The sequence below is a fragment of the Lepus europaeus genome, chromosome 21, assembly GCF_033115175.1.
Source record: "Lepus europaeus isolate LE1 chromosome 21, mLepTim1.pri, whole genome shotgun sequence".
Taxonomy (NCBI): domain Eukaryota; kingdom Metazoa; phylum Chordata; class Mammalia; order Lagomorpha; family Leporidae; genus Lepus; species Lepus europaeus.
In genome coordinates, this window is record NC_084847.1 from 29,205,473 (window position 1) to 29,219,712 (window position 14,240).

A 14,240-nucleotide genomic window follows, 5' to 3' on the forward strand; every position below is an offset into this window, starting at 1 on the left:
TTGCCGTTGGTTCACCCTCCAATTGCCGCCGTGGTCTCCCATGGGGTGCAGGGCCCAAGCACTTGGGCCATCCTCCACTGCACTCCCTGGCCACAGCAGAGAGCTGGCCTGGAAGAGGGGTAACTGGGACAGAATCCAGTGCCCCGACCGGGACTAGAACCCGGTGTGCTGGTGCCGCAAGGCGGAAGATTAGCCTAGTGAGCCGTGGCGCCGGCCTCAATTTCTTTTTTAAAAGATTTTTTTTTATTATTTATTTGAGAGGCAGAGTTACAGACAGGGAGGTACACAAAGGTCTTCTACACACTGGTTTAGTCCCAAGATGTCCGCAGTGGTGAGAGCTGAGCCCATCCAAAACCAGGAACCAGGAGCTTCTTCCAGGTACCCCACGTGATTGCAGGGACCCAAGCACTTCAGCCATCTTCCACTGATTTCCCAGGTCATATGCAGAGAGCTGGATCAGAAGGCAGCCAGGACATGAACCAGTGCCCACGTGGGATGCCAGCCTTGCAAGTGTAGGCTTAGCCTAGTATGCCATAGTGTGGGCCCCTATTTTCATTCCTCTGATGGGTAGTAATAGCTTTTTTCATATATTTGTTGGTCATTTGTATTTTTTCTTTTAAGAATTGTCTTTTTAGGCCCCTTTTGCCCATTTCTTAACTTCATTGGATGCTTAATTTTGAGTTTTTTGAGTTCCTGATATTTTCTGAATATTAATCCTTTGTTGGATAAGTAATTTGCAAGTATTTTATCTCTTTCCATTGGTTGTTTATTCACTCTGTTACTGTTTTCTTTGCTGTACAGAAACTTCAGTGTTGATGTAGTCCCATTCATCTAGTTTTACTTTTTGCTGCCTGAACTTCTGGGGTTTTAACCAAAAAGTCACTGCCTCTACCTCTTTTAAGAGATGTCTCCCTATATTTTATTCCAGCAATTTCATATTTTCAGGTCTCAGATGTAGGTCTTTGATACATCCTAGTTGATTTTTATATGTGGTGAAAAGTAGACATTTAATTTCATTCTTGTATATGTGTATATCTAGTATTGTCAGCACCATTTATTGAAAAGACTATGGGATTTTCATCAAAATCAGTTAGCTGATATATATGTATGTTTGTATTTATGTATTTTTCTCTGTTTTCACTGATCTTTGTATCCATCTTCATGCCAGTTTCATCCTATTTTAGTTACTATACCTTTGTAAAATCAGGTATTGTTGTGCCCCCAGCTTTATATTTGTATGTGTGTGTGAGTAGGATCACTTTGGCTGCTCTTGGTCTTCTGTGGTTCCATATGAATGTTAGAATTTTTTTCCGATTGTGTAAAGAATGTCATAGGTATTTTTGAATCTTTGGATTTTCTAGAGAATATGAACATTTTAATGTTAATTCTTCTAATTCATGAACAGGAGATGTCTTTACACTTTCATATGTCTTTGATGATTTATTTCATCAGTGCTTTATAATTTTATTGTGATCTTTCACTTATTTGGTTAAATTTATTACTAAGTATTTAATTTTTGTAGTTATTATAAATTTAGGTTACTTTTTCTGTTTCATACTTTTTATTTAGGATATACAAATTTCATGTATTTTATATATACAGATTCAGGAAGGTGGTGATACTTTCCACTCTACCCTCCATCCTGCCCATATTCCCACCCATCTTCCTCTTCACTTTCCTATTCCCATTCTTACTTTTTACAAAGATCTTAAACTTACCTTTACAGAGGATCATTATTGGTGTGTAAGAATGCAACTGTTTTGTACATTAATTTTGTATCCTGTGACTTATTAGTTTATCACTCCCAACATATTTTTACTTCAGTGTTTTAAGTTTTTTCATCTAAAATCATGTCTTCTCAAAAAACAGATATTTTGACTTCCTCCTTCCCAATTTTCATCCTTTATTTCTTTACTTCACCTGAGAACTCTTGTGAGTACCCCAGATACTTCTATATTGACTAAGAATGGTTTATGTGGAGTTCTTATCTTGTTCCAAAACTCATGGGAAATGTTTTTAGCTTTTTCCATTCAGTATGATATTGGCTATCATTTTATCATATAGCTTTGATAATTTAGAGCTATGTTTCTCCTGTACCTTGTTAGTTGAATTTTTGTTTTTATCATAAAGGGATGTTGAATCTTGGTGACAGAAGCATTCTCTGCATCTATTAGATAGAAACATCTATGAGATGTTCATTTGTTTTTTGTTGTTCATTCTGCTGATGTGATTTCACTGATTTTTCATATATGTTGAACCACACTTGCATTCCTGTGATAAAACCCACTTCATCATATTGTATGTTGTATATATATACACATACACAGTTTTGCTAGAAGAAAGCATGCTTTCCTCGGTTGTTTCTACACAACAAGCAGTAGCTTTCTGCATGTTCTTATATTCTGAATCCTCTCTGATAGGACTGCTGGCCAGAATCAATAAAGTGTCATTAGGTTTGCATATTTGTTTTGTTACAGGCTGTCTTTCTGTGACCTTGGGAAATGTCATCAACTTTCTGGGATTGAAAAAGCATAGGTTGTGAGTTCAAGCATTCTTATTTCAACCACTGTCTAGGCTGTGAGGCTCTGGAAATGTTGTGAAGTCTTAGTTTGGTTGTACTATTTGTGCAACTCTTCAAGTCTAAAATGATTTCTTATAAAAAGTTTAAAAGCATACAGTTTTTTATGAGTCAACATACATGAGAATGAAACCCCCACATTATCAGATTTTTTTCTGTGTTCATTTTTTATAAAATACCTACTTTCAACTTTATCCAGTTGAAGGGATGAAACGTTCTAAGTTTAGAGTCTGTTTATCATAAAAGTCATGACTTTTGTTTTTCCAAACTAGGGAGATAGTCTTTGTAGCTAATCTCGGGTGACAGACACCAAGTTGGCATTATATTTCTGGTTAAATTAAGAGCTCCTTCAATTTCCTGATTAGTAGTATATTCATAGTCAGTGGCACACAGTTGAATGTTTTAGATTTATTTATTTGAAAGGTGGAGTTACAGAGAGAGAGAAACAGAAAAAGAATCCATCAGTTGGTTCACTGCCCAAATGAGTGCAATGGCGAGGCATGGCCCAGGCTGAAGCCAGAAGCCAGGAGCTTCATGTGGGTCTCCAACATGGGTACAGGGGCCCAAGAACTTGGGCCCATCTTCCATTGCCCTCCTACATGCATTAGAATGAGCTGGATCAGAAGTGGAACAGCCAGGACTTGAACTGCCACCCAGCTGGGATGCCAGCACTCCAGATGGTGGCTTAACTCACTACATCACAGCACAGGTGCCACACAGTTGAATTTTTAATTTTATGCTTATCTGCTAACATCATGCCTTTCTTCAGATAAGAAAATCTCTCTTTTCACAAGGACGATTACATTAAACGAATTGACAGGTGTTATTTGTTGTCTTCTTTTCCAGAATGTTTGATTATCTTTGCAATAAATTCCTTTTCCTTCTCAGAAATAAACATCTGAGGAGTTACTAAGATGAACATTCCATTTCTTTATATGTTAATGGTTTACTATCATTGGAGGAGTCTTTTGATTTTTCTCATCAGTACAAACCCAGACATTCACCTTAAAATCCACCTCAGCAGTTTTTTGTTCTTTAGGGTGAGAGCTCTTATGTTTAGATAACTGAAATTTTAGGGGTTCCAATGCTGTGGCGTAATGGGTAAAGCTGCCACCTGCAGTGCTGGCATCCCATGTGGGTGCTTGTTCAAGTCCTGGCTGCTTCAATTCTGATCCAGCTACCTGCTATGGCCTGTGAAAGCAGTAGAAGATTGCCCAAGTCCTTGGGCCCCTGCAACAATGTGGGAGACCCAGAAGAATCTCCTGGTTCCTGGCTTTGGATCGGTGCAGCTCTGGCTGTTGTGGCCAACTGGGGAGTGAACCAGCGGATGGGATACTTCTGTCTCTCTGCCTCTGCTTCTTTCTCCATGTAACTCTGACTTTACATAAATAAATAAATCTGAAAATATTGACAAAATTTTGAAATATGTTTTACTTTTGCCCAATAATTTTATTTAAAAGTGCTTTGAAAAATCAAAAATAAAAGTATCCATGTAAAAATTATTCTTCTTACAATGCAGCTATTCTTACTATATTATGCAGCTATGATTTTAATGCTTAATAGTAGTAAAACATACATTAGAATTTTGCATATTTTTCTTCTCTACAAGTTTAGTTATTTCAATTTATTCATGCAGATAGTAATTTTCCTATAGTAGAGAAAAAGTATATAGATAAAAATGCAAACATATATAAATATTCAGCTTCAAATTTGTAAATCATTTCTTTTTTATGATTTTTTGACAGGCAGAGTGGACAGTGAGAGAGAGAGACAGAGAAAAAGGTCTTCCTTTGCCATTGGTTCACCCTCCAATGGCCACCGCAGCTGGTGCGCTGCAGCCAGCGCACCACGCTGATCCAAAGGCAGAAGCCAGGTGCTTCTCCTGGTCTCCCATGGGGTGCAGGACCCAAGCACTTGGGCCATCCTCCACTGCACTCCCTAGCCACAGCAGAGAGCTGGCCTGGAAGAGGGGCAACCAGGACAGAATCTGGTGCCCCAACTGGAACTAGAACCCGGTGTGCCGGTGCTGCAAGGCGGAGGATTAGCCTATTGAGCCAAGGCGCTGGCCTTTTATGATTGGTATTTATTTGAGAGGTAGAGTAACAGAGAGGGGAAGAGAAAAGAACGTTTTCTATTTTCTGGTTCACTTCCCAGATGGCTGCAACAGCCAGAGCTGAGATGATTGGAAGCCAGGAGCCAGGAGCCTCCCACATGGGTGCAGGGGCCTAAGCACTTGGACCATCTTTCACTGTTTTTCCCAGCCATACTAAAGAGCTGGATTGGAAGAGATGCAGCCAGGACATGAACTGCTGCCCGTTTGGGACACTGGTGCTGCAAGTGGTGGCTAGCCCACTACGCTACTGCACTGGCCCCAGTAATTCCTTTTGTAAGTTAAATGTATCATATTTGTTAGAGAGATACTCTTCTCTCTCTCTCTCTCTCTCTCTCTCTCTCTCTCTCTCTCTCTCTCTCTCATTTATACTCAAAAGTTTGTAGTCAAAAAGTCTTATTTGGTGTTTGGAAAATACAGCAAGTATATCTGCAAAGACTCTTAAGCAGGTCAAGGGCAAAAAATGAGACATTAATTAGGATGTCTATGGAGAAGGTGATCTTCATGAAGGAGAACTATCAGAATAAAATCCTCTTGTGCAATTTTGATCAAAGTTTTCTAATTATTTTATTGCTTAGTCTAATAAGAAATAAAATTGATAATGAATAGATGGTCTGTTTCATAGTATTACATACATTTTACTAACACCAGATGTGTTGGTAGTGACATTTTTAGGAGAAACAAGGTTTAGACTTCTAAACATAAATTACAATAATTGTTGAATCTTAAAAGTACTAATGACTTTGGGAGAGAATTTTGGAAGGAGTAGATAACCACCAGTGATGATCTAGTTACACAGATTTATTCTCAGAAGTTGTGAGGCTTTATAAAAACTACATAGGAGAAACAAAAATTGTTAAGATTTGTAGTTCTATTTAGTCACATTTAAAAAGTTTTGCTTTTGTGGCCTGGGATTTTGGAGCTTTCCTTCTACATTCTTTCCTGGGAGTTTTACAATTTCAGTTCTTATATTCATTTTGAGTTGTTGTTGTGTATGGTAAAATGATCCAATTCCATTCTTTTGCTTATAGAAACCCAGTTTATCCATAACTATCATTTAAAAAATATTCTTTAGAAAGGCAGAGTTACAGAGAATGAGGGAGAGACAGAGATCTTCCACCTGCTGGTTTACTCCCCAGATGGCTGCAATGGCCAAGGCTGGGCCAACCCAAATCCAGGAGCCAGAAGCTACTACCAGGTCTCCCATGTGAGTGCTGGGGCACAAGCATTTGGTCCATCTTCCACTGATTTCTGGAAATGGAGCAGCTTGGACTCTAACCAGTGACCATATGGGATGCCAGCATTCTAGGCTGTAGCTCAACTCATTATGCCACAATGCCAGCCCCCATTTATTTATTTTTTAAGAAGTTGAAAATTTTATTTTGCTGCAGAATTGTTGCATCACTGTATGAAATACCACTATCAAAGACAGTCTATTGAAAAGTTAATATGGCATTGTTCTCTGACACTATAAAACTAGCAAAATCCTTTCTCTGCTTCCAGTTATTTCCTTTTTTTAAAGGGAAATAGTTTATTGGGGGAAACCTGACAGACTGGAGGGAAGAGGCAAAGAATTAAAAGTGGCAGAGAGTGTAAGAGAGACAGAGAATGAGACGGAGATCAGGAGATGAAGAGAGAGAGCCACATGTTCAGGAACAAGTCCCTTTCAAACTTTGTTAGGGTTGGGCAGGGAAGTAGGAGCAATGAATCCCATTAGGATGGGGGTGGGGTTGACACTGATGGCTGGGCAATGTGGCTGCCTGGCTTCCAGGAATGGTGGCATGGGCTAGAGCCTAGGATGGTGTCAAGGTGTAGATTGTTCCATAGATAAGACTGCACTATTTTACTAACACCCCCCCTTTTTTATAAAGCAGGAGTTGTATGGGATTACATTAGCCCCCAAAGTCCAGGAGGGGTAGAGGGACAATGATCTGTCTTTAGAGCTACTTCCTGCTGACATGGGGCGACGAGGTACTCTTCACTGGCATGGGGTGATGTCTCAAGCTACTGTCTCCTTGGTGGGGAGCCAAGTATATCCCTGTAGCAGCATTTGCCTGACCACCTGGTTGCTGAAGGCCTTGTTGGTTCATTCCATTATCAACTCCTGTAAACACTTAAGCAAACATGGTAGTATAAAAGACAGGGTGAGACTAGCAACCAGTGATCCTAAAAGTGGCATTAACCAGGTAATGAGAGGATTTCATAGAGGAGTGAAAATGGAGGGGGGGGGTCTTGGACCATTGTGAGGACTGTTTGATGGACGTGGTTTAAAGTTGATCCCAACCAAGACTAGGAGAAAGGCCACTCAACATTTGCAGGTAGAGGAGTTCTGTAGAGAGACTTTGAACAATCATATAACATTAAGTGGGGGAGGTCAGAAGTACATGCAGGTCAGAAGTAGAGTCAGTGATATTAGAGTAGAGGCTATGATTACAAAGAAATGAGGCCCCAGATGGGCTATATAGGGTCCAGAACAAAAGACAGAGTCATTATTGGAGAACCTAAGAGAGCTGCTTCCTAACCCACGAGTAAGTTGTCCAGTTGAGAGGCAAATAGAATCTAACAGAAGGGCTTGATAATAATATCGTGGGCTTTAAGGTCTTGTCAGTTAGGAGGCTCAGACATATCTATCTCTTCACATGGGCATCCTCATGGAGGTGTGAACCTTTTGGGGAAGGCACCCTGTTGACTTCCATTACCTAGCTGGCCTGGGAGGAGAGCTGACCAGGTAAAGGTAGGTGGCATTTCTAACAGGAAATTTACAGTTCTGCCTGTAATGTTACTGACCCTACTTGGCTGTCCCCTCCACAGCAGTGGTTACTTTGGAAGCCAGACTGAGAGAAGAATTTTTCAGCTTAGAGCCAACAAGATCTGTGGCCCTGACCTGGACGTTCTTCGACTCCAGGGCATCTCCACTTGCAGTGATCCAACTCTTGGCTGGCAGAGCTGCCAGGGCTCTTCATAAGCTGGCTTCTGCTGAAGCCATTGATTTCCATATTGAAAACCAATGCAGTGGACTGGTCTGTTGGGTCTTTTTGATAGCAGATCACTGTGTAAAGAAGCCATTATTGGCCTGCCACCTATGTTTACATCACTTCTGATGTCTGGCTTTCTTTTCCTCCTGGTTTTTGTTAAAGCAGACCAGAGGGTGCAAGTCAAGGGGGTGCTCAAGTCCCATCTCTAATCTTCAGTTGCCTAAACTAGAAGTATATAGTCACAGGCATGCTCTGATAGTGTTTTTTCTGAAGTAGACAATGCCCATGAGAAAAGTTATGTCCTCACTTAAAACATTCTCTCCCTTTGTTTGGTTTGAAAAGGAGGTTTTGCCTGTTTACTGTGCCCATGGCCAAGTAAATCTAGCTGTAAGATTATAATTTATGCTCTTATTTCGGCTATGCTATTACAGAAAATGTTATTCATCCCTTTTATAAGATGTAAAGATCAAATTGTGCACCCTGGAGTCATTCAGTGTAGTCAGTTTCCTTCCTTGAAGAGAATAGAGAAATGAGGGGAAAAGCTGGGCTTAGAGAAATGAGGGAGCAAGCCCCAGATCACTTACTGACAATAGCAATAGCAAATGAAAACAGCAAGCAATTTCAACCATTAAATAACAACTTAGGAAAACATTTACCAGAAGGTCCAATGCCTTCTATAAATTTTAAGAATACGTGTGTTTGGAAACATTTCTTAAATATCTAACATGGTGTAGCTTGTTTAACCAGAAAACTCAAACACAAACATAAAACAATTTTAGTTTCTACCAACAGATTTAAAACATCTGATACAGAGATTCAGATCACATTAATTAAAATATACCTTTAACTTTAGCAGTTTAAATGTATGTGCAATCTTTTATCTATGAGACAATTAAAATAAAGATCTTAATAAATTTTCCCATGTAGACATACAATATGTATACACATATAATATAACATAAAAGATAGAACAATAAAGCAGTTTAAATAATAGCTTTTAAACTCTTTTAAAATTACCAATTAATGCAAATTACTTTCTGCTGTTAGTAACCTGATTTAACCATAGTTTCTCTCAGTTGGAACCTGTAGTGCAGCATTGGCTTCATCTGTTTACAGAGCCATCCCAAAGTACTGAATACAATAGAAGTGGCTGGAAAAAGTCCATCAGAACCTATAGGAGGACAGCTAAACACAAAACTAACAATGTTTTAGTTTTATGAGAAGAAAATCTGAGATACAAGTCTGTAGATGATAAGACTTCAAATAGCAATGTTTAAAATTATAAACTCATTAATCAACAAGAGGCACTTACTTACTTAACACAGTATTTTCTAAAGCACCTGCACAATTTTACAAAACATTTAACCCTTTAGGCCTCTGGGCCTTTCTCATTAAGATAACCATCATATCTAGTAACACAAGATCATTAGCTTTTTAGCTTTCAGACATTTGTATCAGTAGCATTTTATATTATAAAAACTTAAAATTTAGCACCGCTTCACATCTTGACAGTACTTCTAACATAATCCAAATAGCCTGATTAGTTGGTGTCTCTACAAGATGAGAGACATGTCTCTGACAATTTCCAGGGGCTCATCTGGAAATCGTCAAAGTCTAGATTTTTGAAATTTTGATTTTTTGAATGCCTGTCAAGGATGCCAGAAAGTCTCAAAATCCAAAATATCTCGTTGAAATAGGATCCCTTAAAAATTCTATAACTAGTACTCCAACAGTATTTTACACTTTATGTTATGTGTGGGTGCAAACTGATGAAATCTTTACTTAATACATACTAAATTGATCTTCTGTATATAAAGATAATTGAAAATGAATCTTGATGTAAATGGACTGGGAGAGGGAGCAGGGGATGGGAGGATTGTGGGTGGGAGGGAAGTTATGTAATCCATAAACTATACTTTGGAAATTTATATTTACTAAATAAAACTTTAAAAAATCATGAGGTAATATATCCAAATTAGATCAATTAAAAGGTTATTATTCAAATATTTTAGGATAAGCATATATTTAAATAACCCATAGCTCTTCATAAAAACTCAGCTGTTTTTAAATAATTAGAATTTAACAGAGACATCAAGAGAACATAATAGACTACTTTAACAGAGGATCAGATTCTGTGTCATAGGAAAATAATTAATAGCTTTTGTGTCCAAAATTTCTTTCTTTTATAACCTTCTGTGACTTCCACACACCCTCTTCAAATTACTTGAAACATTCTATCATTTCCATTATAAACTAGCCATCAGGATGAAGTAATTCTTACAAACCGTGTCCTTTCTTTATTCAAAAAAACTCTTTCCTTCTTAACCTTCCTTACCAAGAACACTTTTTCCTTGTTAACCTTTCTTACCAAGTGCACATTTCTATACTTGTGATGTGTTCTATCTGCCAATATCCTTGATTTGCATTTTGAAATAACCTGTTAAAAATATCCAAATTAAGACAACATTTTCAAATAAAGTAACACATCAAACTTCAGCCTGGGTTACTTTAAGCAGTGTTGTACTATTTTTATGGACAGTTTATGAAAACATATTTGTTAAACCTGAAAGAATTAGGCAGGTTAGGTCCAAGATGGTGTTGCTTGAGCTAACTGCATATTGTTCTGCTTCTGTACAAATTGGCTGGGTTTGCAATAAGCTTGCAAAAAATGTGACTGCTTTCATAAGATGGCTGAGCTTGCAACATGTAACCGTTTTTAGGAACTATAAAGGCTGAAGTTAACAGAAAATGTACCCAACCTGTATCCTGTTACAACACTACAAGTGACCACACACTACAAACCCGGCTTGACGACCCCTGCCCTTGCTTGCTCAAGCTAAAGATAAAAACCGCAAGGCACGAACAGCATGTAACTTCTTCCTGAACCCTGTAACCATTTAAGTTACCCAATGAAATTGTAACACAGTACATATGTTAATGTTGTGGTTTCAAGCCTTAAATACTCTGTCAAATTGATGATCGGGGCCGCTCTCTCTCTGCACTGCACTAGAGGGTGATGTTGTGCTGTTGAGATGGCCCATTTGCAAATGAAATAAACTTCCCTCTTGCCCTTTGCATCGATTGGTGTGGAGCTCGTGTATCTGGGGGTCGGTCGATTCGTGGGACACCTGCTCCGGGGGTCCTACAAACCAACCCAAATATTTTTTCTATAGAATATAACATGCTGATTACCAAAATTTATATTTAGATGCATTTATCTCATTTGCCTTTACCCAATTTAAATTAGCAGTTACACCTAAATGACTTAAGATGCTAATATTATATCTCTGAATTCAATTAAAATTAAAATTGCATGCATATAAAACAATTGCTAATTACCCATTGCTGTTTTATTGAGAAATGATTTCCTGGAAACCTGTTAAAATAAATTGCAAACTTCAGCAAGTTACAAAGCAATAGTTTAAAGGTAGTGATCTTCCTGGATTTGAAGAAATTTCTTCAAACTCATTGTCTAATTATAGTTGCTTTTTTATGTCAAAACATGTTAGGCCCATGACGTCATAGTCAACCACTTGGAATTGCCTCTGAAAAAAGGTTCAGGCAGCTGCAAGACAGTTCCCAATGGTGATGTTGGGCCAGAGGCAAGACAAGAACTGGAGGTCAAAAGACCTGATTTTCCTGTCTGGCTTGCTCATGATGAAACAAAGGAGTCATCAGAAGGGTGGGATACCTAATTTGTTTTTCAATAAGCAGGGAGCTCAAAAGGATGGGATTACCAATCCCTTGCTATTCTTATGGTAAAACTGCAACAAGAGAGGGAGGGGCAAAAGACTAGTTGGAGGACAAGAGCTGATGAGTGAAAACATAGAGACAGCCATTCCCAAACTTGCTGGAGGGTCAATGATAAGACAGAGAGAGTAGGCTGGCGCCTTGGCTTAAGAGGTTAATCCTCCGCCTAGTGGCACCGGTACACCAGGTTCTAGTCCCGGTCGGGGCACCGGATTCTATCCCGGTTGCCCCTCTTCTAGGCCAGCTCTCTGCTATGGCCCGGGAAGGCAGTGGAGGATGGCCCAAGTGCTTGGGCCCTGCACCTGCATGGGAGACCAGGAGAAGCACCTGGCTCCTGTCTTCAGATCAGCGTGATGCGCCGGCTGCAGTGGCCATTGGAGGGTGAACCAGCGGCAAAAAGGAAGACCTTTCTTTCTGTCTCTCTCTCTCACTATCCACTCTGCCTGTCAAAAAAAAATAAAAATTAAAAAAAAAATACAAAGAGAGTAGACTTTGGACCAGGCCTGGTTCTAAGATAAAGTTGGAATTCCTGGGTGGGAGAGGGAGGTACAGTGAGCCAGATAATAAAGAGTTGGGGCTGCAAATGTAGGAGGCAGATGTTTTGGCTCAGGCCCTTGACCTCTAGTGGAAAATTTGTAGATCAATAGGACCTGGGATGGAGAGCAGGAAGTACACATAGAAGGTTTAGATTGGAGATAGAAAAGCTTGAGCATATGGGATCTCCTTCCATTTTCCCAAACACTCACAGAAGTGATAAAGATCTTGAATGCTATCAGGGTCAAACATACCATAGAGGGGCCACTTTGATTGACTGTTAAAGTCATACATGGGCCATGTTCCATTACAGAGAAAGATGAGGCATCGACATTTGTGGGCTGGAGCCAATTTGAGAGGGACCATATTACATAGAAGGCTACCAAGAGGAGAATCAGACACAATGTGTTAAGAGAACATTCTCACTGCAACTTAATAGAGTCAGATCGGTGGATATTGAGCATCCTTGAGATCCTGGCCATCTGACTAATGAGAGGATATGGGAGCATAGGGCAGGGTCATCACCAAAGCACCCACTGGCACCCAGGGCTTAGCCTGTAGAAGGGAAACAGGAGGTTGAGTAGTCACCCACACCCACTGTTGCCTGGAGATAGCATCCATAGAGACTAAAAGCTTTTGGGAGTTGTGGTTGGTGCCCAGGACGAGGACTTTCAGACAGATGTAGACGAGAGTAGGACCACAACTTGAAGTAGAAGTCGCCAGGAGAATTTCCCATTCTGCATCTTATCTCAGAATTTGGAAGGCTGGTGTGTTGATGGAGATCATGGAGCATTCAGGGGTGTGGAAGGAGTTGCAGGGGTGTGTTTTGTGACTGGCAGAAATCCAGGACCATAGCGAAGCTCAGAGATCCCTGAAGGGAGAGAGAAGTCACTGGGGAAGCCTGGATCTGAGTCACGGCACCAATATAAGGCCACAACAAAACACACCAAACACCGGAGTAAGGGAAAGAGTATATTTTGGGAAACCTGACAGACTGGAGGGAAGGGGTGAAGAAGGAAAAGAGGCAGAAGGAGAGCATAAGAGAGACAGAGACAGAGCTCCAGTTATTTCCATTGCAAAAATCATTACATATTTTTACTTCAATCCAGAGATGGATGTCAGCAAGCTACAGTTTTCTATAAGGCTTAACATAACAATGATATCCTTTAGTCATGTGATATGTATAACTACTTGTCTTACCACAGATAATTTCATAAATTCTCAATACTAGAGCCTAATGTAAAAAAATCAGAGTACTATGAAAAAGATCCATGTTTTGTTTAGGATGAATACTGTATGTATTTGCAATTATGAAAGAGTTAGGGATAATTTCTCCCAGTAACAGATTTGCAAGTAGTATCTTTTCCCATATATACTCCTAAAAATTTCTATTTTAAGTCTTCTATCAGCCACTAATTCAAGAGAACTGCACTGGATTAAATTATTCCATGCTATCTCAATTGAGGGGTTGTGCTTTACTCCTCAGTATTTTTTTTATATTTCTCAGGCTTCTCTCCTCATTCGTTCATCTAACTCTGAAGGGTTATTCAGTGCATCTTGATCAGCAGCCATGTGCATAACAAGATATGTTGACAAGTCCTGGGTTTTATACTAGGGCTTGTAAATTTTCTGTTACATCTGATACAGGAAAATAGATATTGTGCGTGGTCAAGTTTCACACTTTCCAAAGCACCAAACTCATCTTGTTACAATTTTGTCCCACCTACAGACAGACTGCCATAAACAACATCTCCCAAGGCTTCCTGTGCAAAATTGCTGATTCCCACTGACCCAGCACCATTTACCTGTTGCTATCCATTGGTTTTATCTGTTGCTTTCTCATTGGAGTATCATGTTACCATAGTTACTGTAGGAGACTAGCTAGTGTTCCTAGTGTCCCAGTACTGTAGGTACAGGAGATATCCCCACGATGAAAGTCATCAAATCCTCCTACACTGAAAAGGAGGTGTTCTGTAGATATGAGATCCTTAGAACCATTGGCAAGGGCAACTTTGACCAGGTGAAGCTAGCCCTCCATCTGTGAGTGGAACCAAGGTGGCTGTGAAAATCAGTGCCAGAGGTGATGCTGATTCCTCTGAGTTCCCGCAAGCAAGGTTAGAAGCAGAAATTAAGAATTCTCTGCATCACCCTAACATTATAAAACTGTTACAGGTAAACTACACAGCATAGAGAGCCTATCTTTTCATGGAGTATTTTAGCAGGGGGAGACCTTGAAAAGTATATGGTAGCATGTGGCCACCTTCAGGAAGGAGAAACATGTTGGTATTTCAGC